We start from the raw sequence: 12,929 nt of genomic DNA on the forward strand, positions 1-12,929 counted from the left end.
CGCCACTCTAGTTACCCCCTATGCCCTCGATGAACGTACTGATTTGGTTGGGAAGAGTGTATAAAGCCACTGAGGTAAGCTGGTCCACTGCTGTAACTGGTCATTGATCCTAGATACTGGACCTGAGGTGGAGTTGACGTCAGAGCTGATTTCACACATGTTCTATCCGGGATGGATCTGGATAACTTGCTGGCCACCACATAGCCTCAAGATCACGCAGACAGTTGATGGAGAGACGTGTCATGTGTGAACGAGCATTGTCCTTTTGAAAACGGGCACCACGATACTTTCCCGTTAGAGGTAACACGAGTGCACAATATTTATTCCTCACTGACACATGTTCCAGTTCTAAACTTCGAGTGCTAATGAAAATTTCCGAAGTCCAGGCCATCCCATTCCCAAACGGTAAATATGTTAAACAATAACTTGAAGAACTCAGGAGACTTCTAAATTCAAATTACAAGCGAAGCGCGTCAGATATACGTCCTACATCTCTAACCGCCCTCGAATTCTCACATATCTCACTTCATATAAAATTCACTGACGACACAACTCCAGTAAACAGCTAATGAAATAGAATATTTTTCAAAAATATTTACGCAAGTCCACAAACCTGTGTCCTGTACATGAATTAACAAAGAGATCTGGGGTTTATTTTGATTTATGCATCGAAACCGTAAGTTTCCATTGGAGCCAGTTGCAAGATGCCGGCACCGACTTCACCAGGACAATGACTGCAATGAAGAATGTACAAAAAATACAGCATATGCAGAGTTGTCAGGCAGCAGTTCACATTGCAGAGCAGCTTTGGATACGTTAGCAAGTAGACAAATGAAACTGACGTCAGGCATCTTCGTGTATTCATTGTACAGTGAACTGCAGAACGGAATGAATGAAAACGGAAAAAAAGATTTTAATAAAATATATGAATAAAAATTCTAAGTCAAGGTCGCAAAAATTCCTATACTGATTAATAGTTTTCGCTCATTGACGAGCCGTCTTTAGATCCAAAATACAGAAAATAGCGTATAAGAGGTGAACAATAGCAAAGTGCATTTAGTATTTAAACTTCCATTATCTGATACATACCAATAAACGTTATTTCTTAATTCAGTGAGTGTCAGCCACCAAACATTATACACCCTGATAATCTGTTGACCTGAATCGCTCTTATTGTCATCTACATACTGAAAAATTTAACAGAACGCAACAAAAATGAAGACATACGAAAGTATATTTTGCAGGCAATATAATGCTATGATCCTACTTAGGTCGTCATGATTTCATAATTTACGACGTCAGCCATGTACCATAAATGTATCCACTGCTCAAACGCCACACTTCTGTTTCAACATAAGGCGATTGTAACAGTTACAGTCCATGTGCGGATGCGATTAAGGCGTATCACTCACACCTTTAGCTACAGGAACGAAGTGCCTGTTTTACGGCTATTAGAGAACTATCCACCACATAACTTTCATAGCTACGCGAAAACAGTTACTGAAAGATGGCTCTACTAACCAACGATTTTTTTTATGTAGTCATGACCATTAAAAAATAAAGAATTGTAACGTAACAAACCTTCTATTAGACTTATACTACACCAGATTCAAGGAATTATGTTCAGTTTCTGTAAACCTGTACTAACCAGACATCGAACATAAGCTGTTCATTAAGTAATATAAACTCAAGACATACGAAAAGAGAATGGAACTAACATATGGTCACAAATAAATGCCGCGCAATATTTTAAAGAGAAGGGAATTAACATATGGTCCCAAATAAATGCCGTGGAATATTTTAAAATATAGAAAACTATGTACAGTGTCAAAGATCAAAAAGCTATATACCCATAATATGGAATAAAGAAGAGAAGTAATACTGCACGCAAGGTCTAGGTGCCAATTCCATTCACTTGTTTCAGTGCTTTTGATTATAAACGGGTAAATAGATGGATAAAACCTAAGTGGTACACTAAGAATGGTTAAAAAGATCGAACTTCATGAATATAAGCCTGTTACCTTACATAAAATAACACATACGATGCATGTAATTCATTTATTTCTGAAACAACACTTCCCCACTCAGTCAAATTTCCCACGTAATGAAGAAAACAATCTGCAAGCGATAATCTAGTGAGGACAGCTATGGATGTTTTTGTTTTGTCTGCTGAAGAGAGTAAATATCTTTACATCTTGTTCGATAATATGAGACCAATACAGAATTTTTTCTAAAGTGATCGAGAGGTACTGTTTCTCAAATAAACGGCAATAACTAAGAAATAAGAAAACAGTAATAGTCAGTAATGAATTTAGAGACTTTACTTCTTACCACAGAAAGTTTTAAATTGATGGAAGATTAAAAGACCCGTTCTTCCTATGTTCCAGGATTTTTTTAGTATCAAAAAAATTACGATATTTTATGACTCACAAAATGGAGCTTTATCAACATAATTTGTCACCAGCTGTTGTGGAAGGTGTAGGTAGTATTCATTATAAAAGTTACGATATTCAGTTGGTATGTATGGCTGCGATTTCTTCATGTCAGATTCTTATCATTTACTTCCACATAAGCCTATGGATAAGCAGGAGCGCATGACAAAAATGGACGGCTGACTGTAGAAAGCAACAGTTTAAAGTTATGAACAACCAGCTCATGAATGAAAACCGTTTATGTGACACGATCCTATTCATATTAAAACTCCATAAATTCATTTACATGGAATGTCACTTTTTCATCTCTATTTACTCTCCTTCCCATAGACTGCACTGAAAGTGCTTATTTCTTGAAGTATTTTGGCCACCAATAATGAAAATCAAAAATGTCTGCTGACCGATGATTTTAACAGTAAATCTGTTGTTCTTCTTCGAAGCTACTATTAATCTTACGTATTCACTCAGTAGATAGATTCTGGCTGGTGCGCAAATCTTCCCCTTTATAATACCAAAATCAGGATCACACGGCATGAAAGAATGCACATATACAGGAAGACAATTGTATACGTTTTGTAATATTCCAGTAGTAATGAGCGTTTGGGGAAATCTAATTACAGTGTTATTTTTCTTCTGACCGGGACACCCATCAGAAAATACGTGTAGGTACTTGGTAGAACTTGGTAACTCACTATTAATGTCGTCTAAGATAAAACAATAAACTTCGTCCGGACTTTCCTTAGCCTCCCACGAATGATCTACGTAAAATGCTGCAGTATTGCCACTCATGTTGTGAGCATTAACTACATTAATGGTGAGTTGCCTGTCTTGCGCTGGTATCTGACGCACACAATTAGAGCAAAAACAGCACCTATGCAGTAGAAGTATTGTTTCTACACTAAACTGAAATTTTACATCCTGTCTCTATGTCTGGGATACATGGTAGACGTGTTCTTTCCACATAAAACTGTGGGTATTGCCTCTATAATCAGCGAAAATATGAATAACTGGTATCACAACATCTGGAGGAATATTACCCACGAACAGGGCCATCAAATCACCCAGAAACAATGAAACAAATGATGAAGAATCAATTACAGCAGAATTATTAAAATGGTCAGAACCAAAGATTATAAATGATCTACAACTGCTTTTTTAGAACATCTGGAAAACTGAAAAGATCCCATCAGAGTGGAAAATAGCATTATTCCACCCACTACATAAAAAGGGAGACAAACAAAATGTCATTAAGTACAGAGGAATATCACTTCTTCCAGTGGCATACAAAATATTATCAAAAATTACCCAGGACAGAGTTTTAAAAGCTCTAGACAAACAATTGGGAGAATATGAGGGTGATTTTCGAAAGGGAAGATGCTGCACAGAACAGATATTTAACTTAAAATCACTTATTCGCCACAGAACGTTAACCAGCAAACCTATAATAGTATCATTTATTGATTTCAAGAAAACACGTGATTCGCCAGAGAACAAACAATAGAGAATCTGCTGTTAAAGCAAAATTAGCAAACATAATTCATGAAACTCTAACAATTACAATATGTAAAGTTAAAGTTATGGAAGAAGTATCTCACCTACTTGAAATAAAAAATTTTGTTTGACAAGGGGATGGTTTATCACCTTTAGTGTTTAACTGTATGCTAGAAAAAATTGTAAGTATCTGGAATTTGAAGCTAAAATTCGCAAAATTGAATCAATAATTCTTGGAAGGAAAACAAATTAAATTAATGTAAACTGTCCTACTTTTGCAGACGATTTTGGAAGACTTTCAGAAAATCTGACAGACATAGTTATTCAAATAATTGTTCTGGAAGAAACATCAAATAGAACTGGTCTCAAATTTCAACTGAAAAAACAAAATTCATGACAAAAAATAAAAAATGCACCAAAATTCATAGAAACGTAAGTAGGCAGAATAGAGCAAATAAGTAAATTTAAATATGTTGGAGAAACTATTTAACAGAATGGACTAGAAAATTTTTCAGTAGATATAAGAGTTAACAAAAGGAAGAGAGTATATGGTGTGACAAAGAATATTTACAACAAGAAATGCGTACCTAGAAAATCAAAACTATACCACAGTAGTATGACCAGAAAGTTTATGTGGATGTGAATGCCTAACTATGAACTGTAAGCTGTACAGAATAAAGGTACTTGAATGACAGGTTATTACAAAAACAATGGCTACAATACAAACTACAGATGGTTGGAAAATAACAAGTAACGAGGAGATCTACAAAAATATGAAGAAAATATCAGAAGTAATAGTTAAAAGAAGATCAATCTTTTTTGGACATCTCTGAGAATGAGAACAGTCTAACGAAACAAATATTCCTGTATGTTTGGAAGAAGAAATGGACAACAGGATGGACTACAGAAATAAGGAAAGGACTAGAAAGAAACAACATAAAAAATCGTAAATAACAAACTGGAACTTTTTTAAGAATAAAATAATACATTTAGAAGGATTTCAAGCAGAAGAAATAAGACGTCGGGTACAAAATGGACAGAAGAAAGGAAAAGATAACACAGTTCGAAGATGGAGTACTAGAAAATTAGGAAACAACAACAAGGAAAGAAGAGCAATTTAAGTTTTCATGTGATCTTAGCTGGTCAATAGGAATGTAAAAAAAAGAGTAGGTAGCCTTGAGTCTAAGTGCAAAGTGTAAAGGGGCATTAAACATTGCTACATCTTAAATCAGAAAGGCATATAATCCAGATGTAGTTTAAAGACTAGGTGTTACGTACACAATTACATACCAGGTAAGATAACTCAATTTTTAGCATTTTATGTATAACAAGCGAACATCTGTAAATTCCATTATGTTGTAACCTGAGTTCTACAGTACCAGGTACAAACAACTTTATAATTGGCCATTACTGAAATAAATAATAGTAAAAACAAGCATGTAAGTGGCGTACTCAAACCTTTAGCTGTTAATTACAATCATAAGTAGTCTCATGTCTGTGAATTTGGTACGTAATAAAACACCAAACGATCGTGTGTGTAAGAATATAAATTGACTGTTAAATGTTCCTAACCTCAATTGTATCCAGAGCCCAAGGTCTGGGACGAGTAAGAAACCAAGAACAAATACAATCCAAATGTAGCTCAAGGACTAGCTGCTATACGGGCTGATCACGTAAAGCTCGCACCGCAGATATTGCAGAAATGAAAAGTGCTATTGATGTGCGGTTTTCACAGAATGGATTGGTAGTCTGGGGCTCCTATTGTTAGCTTATAAATAGATTGTAATAATACTTATAAAGTATATTCTCTGTGCAAACATGCATTTTTTAAATGGAACAATGCCTGTTGATATTATCAGACTCAAAGCAGGGTAAATTAGAACGTCAGTGGTGTTTGTTGCAGAATTCTAGCGAGAGTCGTTTATGAAATATCGTATTTTGAAACGTTTCCACAACGACACTTGTTTGTGCCATTCAACCTACGTAGATGATAGGTACGATGTTGTTATGTTTGTTTACACTGTACTTGTGAGTTCCTTGAGTGCACTGCGACTTGCGAATCAGTTAGTGTGTCACAGCCCAAGCAGTAGGTCGTGAATGGACAATGAGATTTGTCAATGCAGAAAAAGCCGACTTACTCATGGTGTATGGGAGTGTAGGAAGAATGGTAGTCAGTGACAGTGGTAGTGTATCACCTCGACGACGTAACAGAGGGAAGTAACGACAGAAGTTGCGGAAATTAATTTTCTTGCTGCTGTTGCAGTTGATCCGCAGGATAGCTCCCTCGCAGTCACACTACGAAGTGGCATGAGTCAGGCAAATGTCCTAAGCATTCTCCATTGTCATAGGTTCCATCCCTATGACATCTCTCTACACCAAGAACTGCGTGGAAACGATTATTTGAATAGTGTTAACTTCTGTACATGAGCATTACGACAGTATACTCCAGGTATATGATGTATCTCGTTTAGTGATGAAGCCACATTTACCAATCATGGCCAGGTAAACCGCCGAAATGTGCACTATTAGTCTGCTGACATTCCCAGTTGGCTTCGTCAGGTGGAACGTTAGCGTCCACGGAGTGTAATCGTGTGTTGTGGGATAGCGAAACACCAGCTCATGGGCACGCGTTTCATAGAGGGAACACCGAACGCGCACTAGTATCGCAGCCCCCTAACATTTTCCACGGATGCTAGAAGACGTTCCTTTGCAGACTAGGAGGACTCTGTGGCAGCAGCATGATGGCTGCCCGACCCACAGTGCACGAAGTACTAGAGCATGTGTTCACGAATTGTTTCCAAATCGTTGGACTGAACGCAGAGGACCTATACGTTGGCCAGCCCGTTCCCCGGATTTGACGCCTACAGACATTTTTTCTGTGGGGAAAGCTGAAAGACGCTCTCTATAAGGAATACGTCATGCAACGACGTATTACTGACACTGCTCGGACATCTCCGCTGAAATTCTAGCACGTGTGCAGCAGTCGTTCTATACAAGACTGCTGGTGGTGATTTCGAACACAACCTGTGATGGTCAATTGTCTCGATGCTGGTCAGAATCCAAATAAATAGCGTACGCACTTGTGTTGTTCTTTGTATTGTATGTGAACCGAGGACCTAGAAACGACGGAGAGGCTCCGTCCCCGCCGCAGCCGCAGTGGTCCACAACCCCATGACGACTACCGTAGTCCACTTCACCCCTCCGCCGCCCCACACCGAACCCAGGGTTATTGTGCGGTTCGGCCCCCAGTGGAACCCCCAGTCTCACACCACACGAGTGTAACCCTTATGTTTGAGTGGTGGTGTACGCGTACGTGGAGAACTTGTTTGCGCAGCAATCGCCGATATAGTGTAACTGAGGCGGAATAACGGGAACCAGCCCGCATTCGCCAAGGCAGATGGAAAACCTCCTAAAAACCATCCACAGACTGGCCGGTTCACCGGACCTCGACACAAATCCGCCGGGCGGATTCGTGCCGGGAACCAGGCGCTCCTTCCCGTCCGGAAAGCCGTGCGTTAGACCGCACGGCCAACCGGGCGGGCTGTGTTGTTCTTTAGTTTGTGCTGCTAAAGGTATTGTACAAGAGTCGGTCTACGAACTTTTGAAAAAAATGTCGTGTGGCTAGGGGTAGACCATTCGCCGCGTGCAAGTCTTTCGATTTGACACCACTTCGGCGACTTGCGTGTCGATGGCGATGAAATGATGATGATTAGGACAACACACCACCCAGTCCCTGAGCGGAGAAAATCTCCGACCCAGCCGGGAATCGTACCCGGGCCCTTAGGATTGACATTCTGTCGCGCTGACCACTCAGCTACCGTGGGCGGACTTTGAAATTAGGATAACTCGTAAACAACTTGCATTAGCGCCTGCAACAAACGCCACTGACATTCTAATTTACACTACTTTTACTGTGTTAAAGTCAATAGGCATTGTTCCATTTAAAAACGTGTATGTTAGCACAAAATATGCACTTCGTAAGTATTATTACAATCTATTATTACCTAGCAATAGGAGCCCCTGACTACCAATACATTCTGTGAAAACAGCACGTCAATAGCACTGTTCATTTATGAAGCATTTACAGTGCAAGTTTTAGGTGATTCACCGTGTATACGCGGTGAAGCGTCGAGGAAGATAGCACACAGTTAAGTGCTTCATACGAGAGAAATTTGTAATACAGTGATCGTCAAACTTTTTCGCTTAAGAGCCAATATTGACGTTTCAGGGCGGCATCTTAGGCCGCAACGAAAGGTGGTGGTGCTGGTGGGTTTCTAGTGGCCACTGAAAGATAAATTCAGTTATCGTCAAACAATGGTTACTGTTAGAAGTTTATCACTTAAACATTTTGACTCTATGTACAATAATGTATTACGCCAAATATTTTAAGTAAAAAAGTAAATAATATGTGGGACTACACGCATTTCCCTGGAGGCTTACATAGTAACCAGTTTTCTCTACGTAAGCAGGTACTGTGGCCAACGCCATTACAACGAGATCCCATGTTTGTTTTTCTTATTTCCGGGCAAATTTTCTAGGCATCTTAACGCCCTACTATCTGAAAGAATACCAAGCGACTGCAGCACACGGTTTTGAATCGAACTTTTTTATTACGCCAAATATAATAGAACAGATGGTTTTAAATAATAGAACTTAATTAAAAATTGTCACAAAGTGATAGACTGACGAAGGATAGCTTTTCCCGAAGAGTAGAGTGTGCCACTTTTCCAGATCGGACGGCATGTCGGCATTAGTAATACACCAAAAAAAACTATCAAACTTAAATAAATAACTAGGAAGTACATTTGTAATCCAAAAGACGTTGTTTAAAAATTGATATTGTACAAATTATTACTCTTTATACAAGTGAGGAAACTAGAATAATATAAATGACTTATCTTACGTCAGTCGACGCAAACACAAAAAGATTTCACTAAAAACTAACGGAAGAAGCTTTCTCTGTCAGTCTCACTGACAGCAATTGCGGTGTATATTATCATAAAACTCGCCTGACCATTTCGCGGCAAGCAGCGCAGCTGTTAAGATCAAAAGATATCCAGTGGCCACTGTTTCCGTCCTAGCCGCATAACCACACCTTCCTGTACCAATCTTACTATTAATTCTTAACATACATGAAAGAGTACATTATTATGATTAATATTGTTATTAACAACGTCAATTCCCGGTCGAGGAGAGCGCTAAAATACAATCAATTTTCGTGGCATTTTTTCCTGTCTCTTTTTTTCCCAAAAGCCTCTCATACATCCACTGTGTTTCTTCTTGCTCTCTTCTGCCCACTTCTTTCCTGTTTTCTTCTCTTTGGGCGTTTGTTGAAATTTCTGTTTTCTGATTTTTTTCCCTGCATTTTTCGCTGTCTGTCACGTCGTCTGTGGATATGTTCAGTTTCTTGAGATCTTCCAAGGTTTCCTTTACCCAGTTGGATTTCGCTGTATTAGTTGTCATTATTTTAAAAAAATTTCTTGGTCAATCTATTTTCGTTCATCTTACGTGCGTGTCCGTAGAACTTTGCTCTTCTTTTCCTGGTGTTTTTAATCATCTTTGTCTGTTGGTACAGTTCTTTTGTCGGTATCTTTATTCGGAACCCAGCTTTCTGAACTGACCCTTAGATCTTTATCAGAATTTTCCTCTCTTGTTTTTCCATCTCCATAATTTTCATTCTTCTCTTGATTACTGTTGTTTCTGAGGCGTACAAGGCCTCTGGAAAGATTAGTGCACTGTAGTGTCAAAATTTGGCATTGATGGAAATACTTCTTTTGTTGTAATGGTTCCGTGTAACCATTTATGCTTTTAGTAGTTTTATGATCCTTTCTCCATTGGATGTTGTGTTCAGTCCTGTTTTCTGTATTATCTCTTCCGGATATTTAAAAATATTTACTTGTGTTATCTTTCCATTCTTTGTTATCACTGGGTTTTTATCTGTGGATTTTGTGTCCATGTATTTCATTTTTTCATATGAGATTTCTCGTCCTGCTGTGGCTGAGATTTCGTGTAGTATCTATAGGGCTTCCTCGGCTTCTTTTCTGTTATTTGCTATGATGGATGGCTACATCATCACCAAAGGTCAGACATTTTACGTTGACGGTTCTATCCTTGTGTCTCCCCATCTTTACCCCACTCCTTTGCTCCATGTCCTGATTATGTTCTTCAAAACCGAGTTAAATATAATAGGTCACAGACCATCTCCCTGCCTTACTCCTGTTTTTATTGCGATTGGTTCCGAGATCTCTTCCGTAAACTTCGCTTTGGATATTGCATTTGTTGATATTTCCTGGATTAGATTCCTGATTTTGTTGTGCACATTCATTTCTTCCAGTGTGCTGAAGAGTGTTTCTCTATCTATAGAGTCGTAGGGTTTCTTGAAGTCGACGAATGTTATTGTGGTGTTCCTGGACTCTCTTGTTGTCAATATTGTTCTCAGGCATCAGATCTGCTCACTGCATAATCTTCCCTTTCTGAACCTTCCTTGGTATTCTCCTATCTGTGGGTCTATTTGAGGCTCTAGCCGATTTAACAGGGCCTTTGATAGAATTTTGTATGTCACAGGCAGTAGTGAAATTCTTCTGTAGTTATTAGGGTCTGTTTTGTCTCCTTTCTTGTGGAGGGGATATATTATCGCTGACTTCCGTTGTTCTGGTACCTTTTCTGTTTCTCTGATGTTTTTGATGATTCTGTGTATTTTGGATGTGATGTGTTCGTAGTGTGATTTCCAGATTTTTGCAAACAGCCCATCTTCTCCAGCTGCTCTGTTACTTTACAGTTGATTATTTTCACGTGCGTTGGCGGTTTGGAATAGATATTGGGTTCTTGCTTCTCGAACTGTAGGACCTGCGACGGTTTGTCACAGTTTGGTGGCGTCTCAAAGCACTGCGCTAATATTTCACAGTTCTTTTCCGGGTTTGTCTCCGATGTTCCGTCTTGTCTTCTAAAGCATAAGCCCTATGGTTGGTATCCTGACGTATTTTCTCTGAATGTTCTGTACAAATTTCGTGTGTTGTTTTTACTGAAGCCCTTTTCTATCCCTTTCAGTCTGTTGTTTTCTTAACCTCATTCTTCTCTGCGGGTTACTTTCAAAGTGATGTTATGTATCCTGTTGAATCCTTTCCATTTCTCGGAAGTCCTATGACTGTTAAATTTTTTCCAGGCATGTATTCTGTCTTCTATGGCTCTGTCACATGACAAATGAGTATGTTATATTAATTAATAACAGTAACTGGAGTATGAGACACGATCACAAATGTTCATTAAATGAGTAGAATGTCATTTTTCTTTCACTCATTGCATTGTATTACAATAGCCTTTATTTGATTTCGTATTACTTGCTACAGACACGTACCACATTTGAATATGACCGTCTGTATATCGCGCATTCGCGAATCCATGTTACTGCCGTTGACATTTACACCACAGCAACTGATCGATGCCTTTTTCGCATTGGAAGACGAACAAAAAAAAATTGCCCCCCTCATTTATATTAACCCCGCAGCGACGATGCTACTCTGTCCATGACGTAAGCTCACGGCCGAATTCACCAACTGCAATTAAAATTAAGCTAAGCTTAAAATATTACTGTCTCTAACTATTTTTGTTTGTTACTAAACGAGAAAAATACAATCTTAAGAAGCTCTTAACGTTAGTTGACATTTTTTGGATCCTGCTAACAGCTGCTGGAAGCATATTGTTATAAAATATGGCTGAGAACACTTGATTCGGGCCGCATGCATGCCGCAGTATGACAACTGGTGTAATACAATTGAAGGTAAGCTACAATGTTTGCTTGAAAACATAATACAACAACCATACATATAAGCCTTTTTCTACAGCGTGATACGTATTCACTAATTTGTTGTTTGAGATCTAGTTGCTAAAACTAGCAATATAACGAATATGGTACGAAACCTCATGTCAACAACTGAAATTAACTGCTGAGTTAAAACGAAATAAGAATTAATCGTTATTCATGATAGTAAATGGCGTAATATTCCAAGTTATTTTATTCTGTACCAAATACACGGACATAATACCACTGATGATTGTAACTAATATCTAATAATTGTAGCACTTATCAATTTGCTTTTCCTATTATTTAATTCAGTAGTTTTCACGTATAAAGCTCTTTGTACCTGGCACCGTGGAACACAGATTAGAACATAATGGAATTTTAAGCTGTTAGTAATGCATTTTGGCGCCAAATACGGTAGGTGTTCCCTGCTACCTGCCGTTGCTCAAGGTCAATTCAACCCATTCTCATCGCTTTGCCACACTCCCGGTCCGTATAGCACAACAACCTACCACTTGTGAAGCGGATACCTATCTTTCCTACCGGTTCACATTGCTACATCGGCATTTCGATACGATATAATAAATCATGGCCCACAATGTGGCATAAACGGCACAACCTCTGTCTCAGTTAAATGAAATGGAATGTGACTGTATCAAACCACCCATCTTCCGGGTAAGTTTAAGTCAGAATTTTATATTTTTCTTAAAATTTTGCCATCTTATGTCACACACACTATAACAACAATTATACTGATGGAATGCTTGTCTCCAGCGTATGCTATTATGTAGATCAATGAAAAAATGGCCTGACGTATCAATAGATCATTTTACTGGCATAAACAATAAGGCTTTGAAACTTCCTGGCAGATTAAAACTGTATGCCGGACCGAGACTCGAACTCGGGACCTTTGCCTTTCATGGGCAAGTGCTCTACCAACTGAGCTACCCAAGCACGACTCACGCCCCGTCCTCACAGCTTTACTTCTGCCAGTATCTCGTCTCCTACCTTCCAAACTTTACAGAAGCTCTCCTGCGAACCTTGCAGAACTAGCACTCCTGAAAGAAAGGATACTGCGGAGACATGGCTTAGCCACAGCCTGGGGGATGTTTCCAGAATGAGATTTTCACTCTGCAGCGGAGTGTACGCTGATATGAAACTTTCTGGCAGATTAAAACTATGTGCCCGACCGAGACTCGAACTCGGGA

The 12,929-nt window shown here is 38.9% G+C and overlaps 1 non-coding gene across 1 annotated transcript; it reads right to left on the minus strand.

Annotated features, from left to right (window-relative positions):
- Positions 1-12,601: 12,601 nt before the first annotated feature.
- Positions 12,602-12,676, minus strand: Trnas-uga (transfer RNA serine (anticodon UGA)). Its single transcript has one exon. It is a non-coding gene; the product is annotated as a tRNA-Ser (tRNA).
- Between the last annotated feature and the right edge of the window lie 253 nt (positions 12,677-12,929).

Source organism: Schistocerca serialis, chromosome 4 (genome assembly GCF_023864345.2).
Source record: "Schistocerca serialis cubense isolate TAMUIC-IGC-003099 chromosome 4, iqSchSeri2.2, whole genome shotgun sequence".
NCBI lineage: Eukaryota > Metazoa > Arthropoda > Insecta > Orthoptera > Acrididae > Schistocerca > Schistocerca serialis.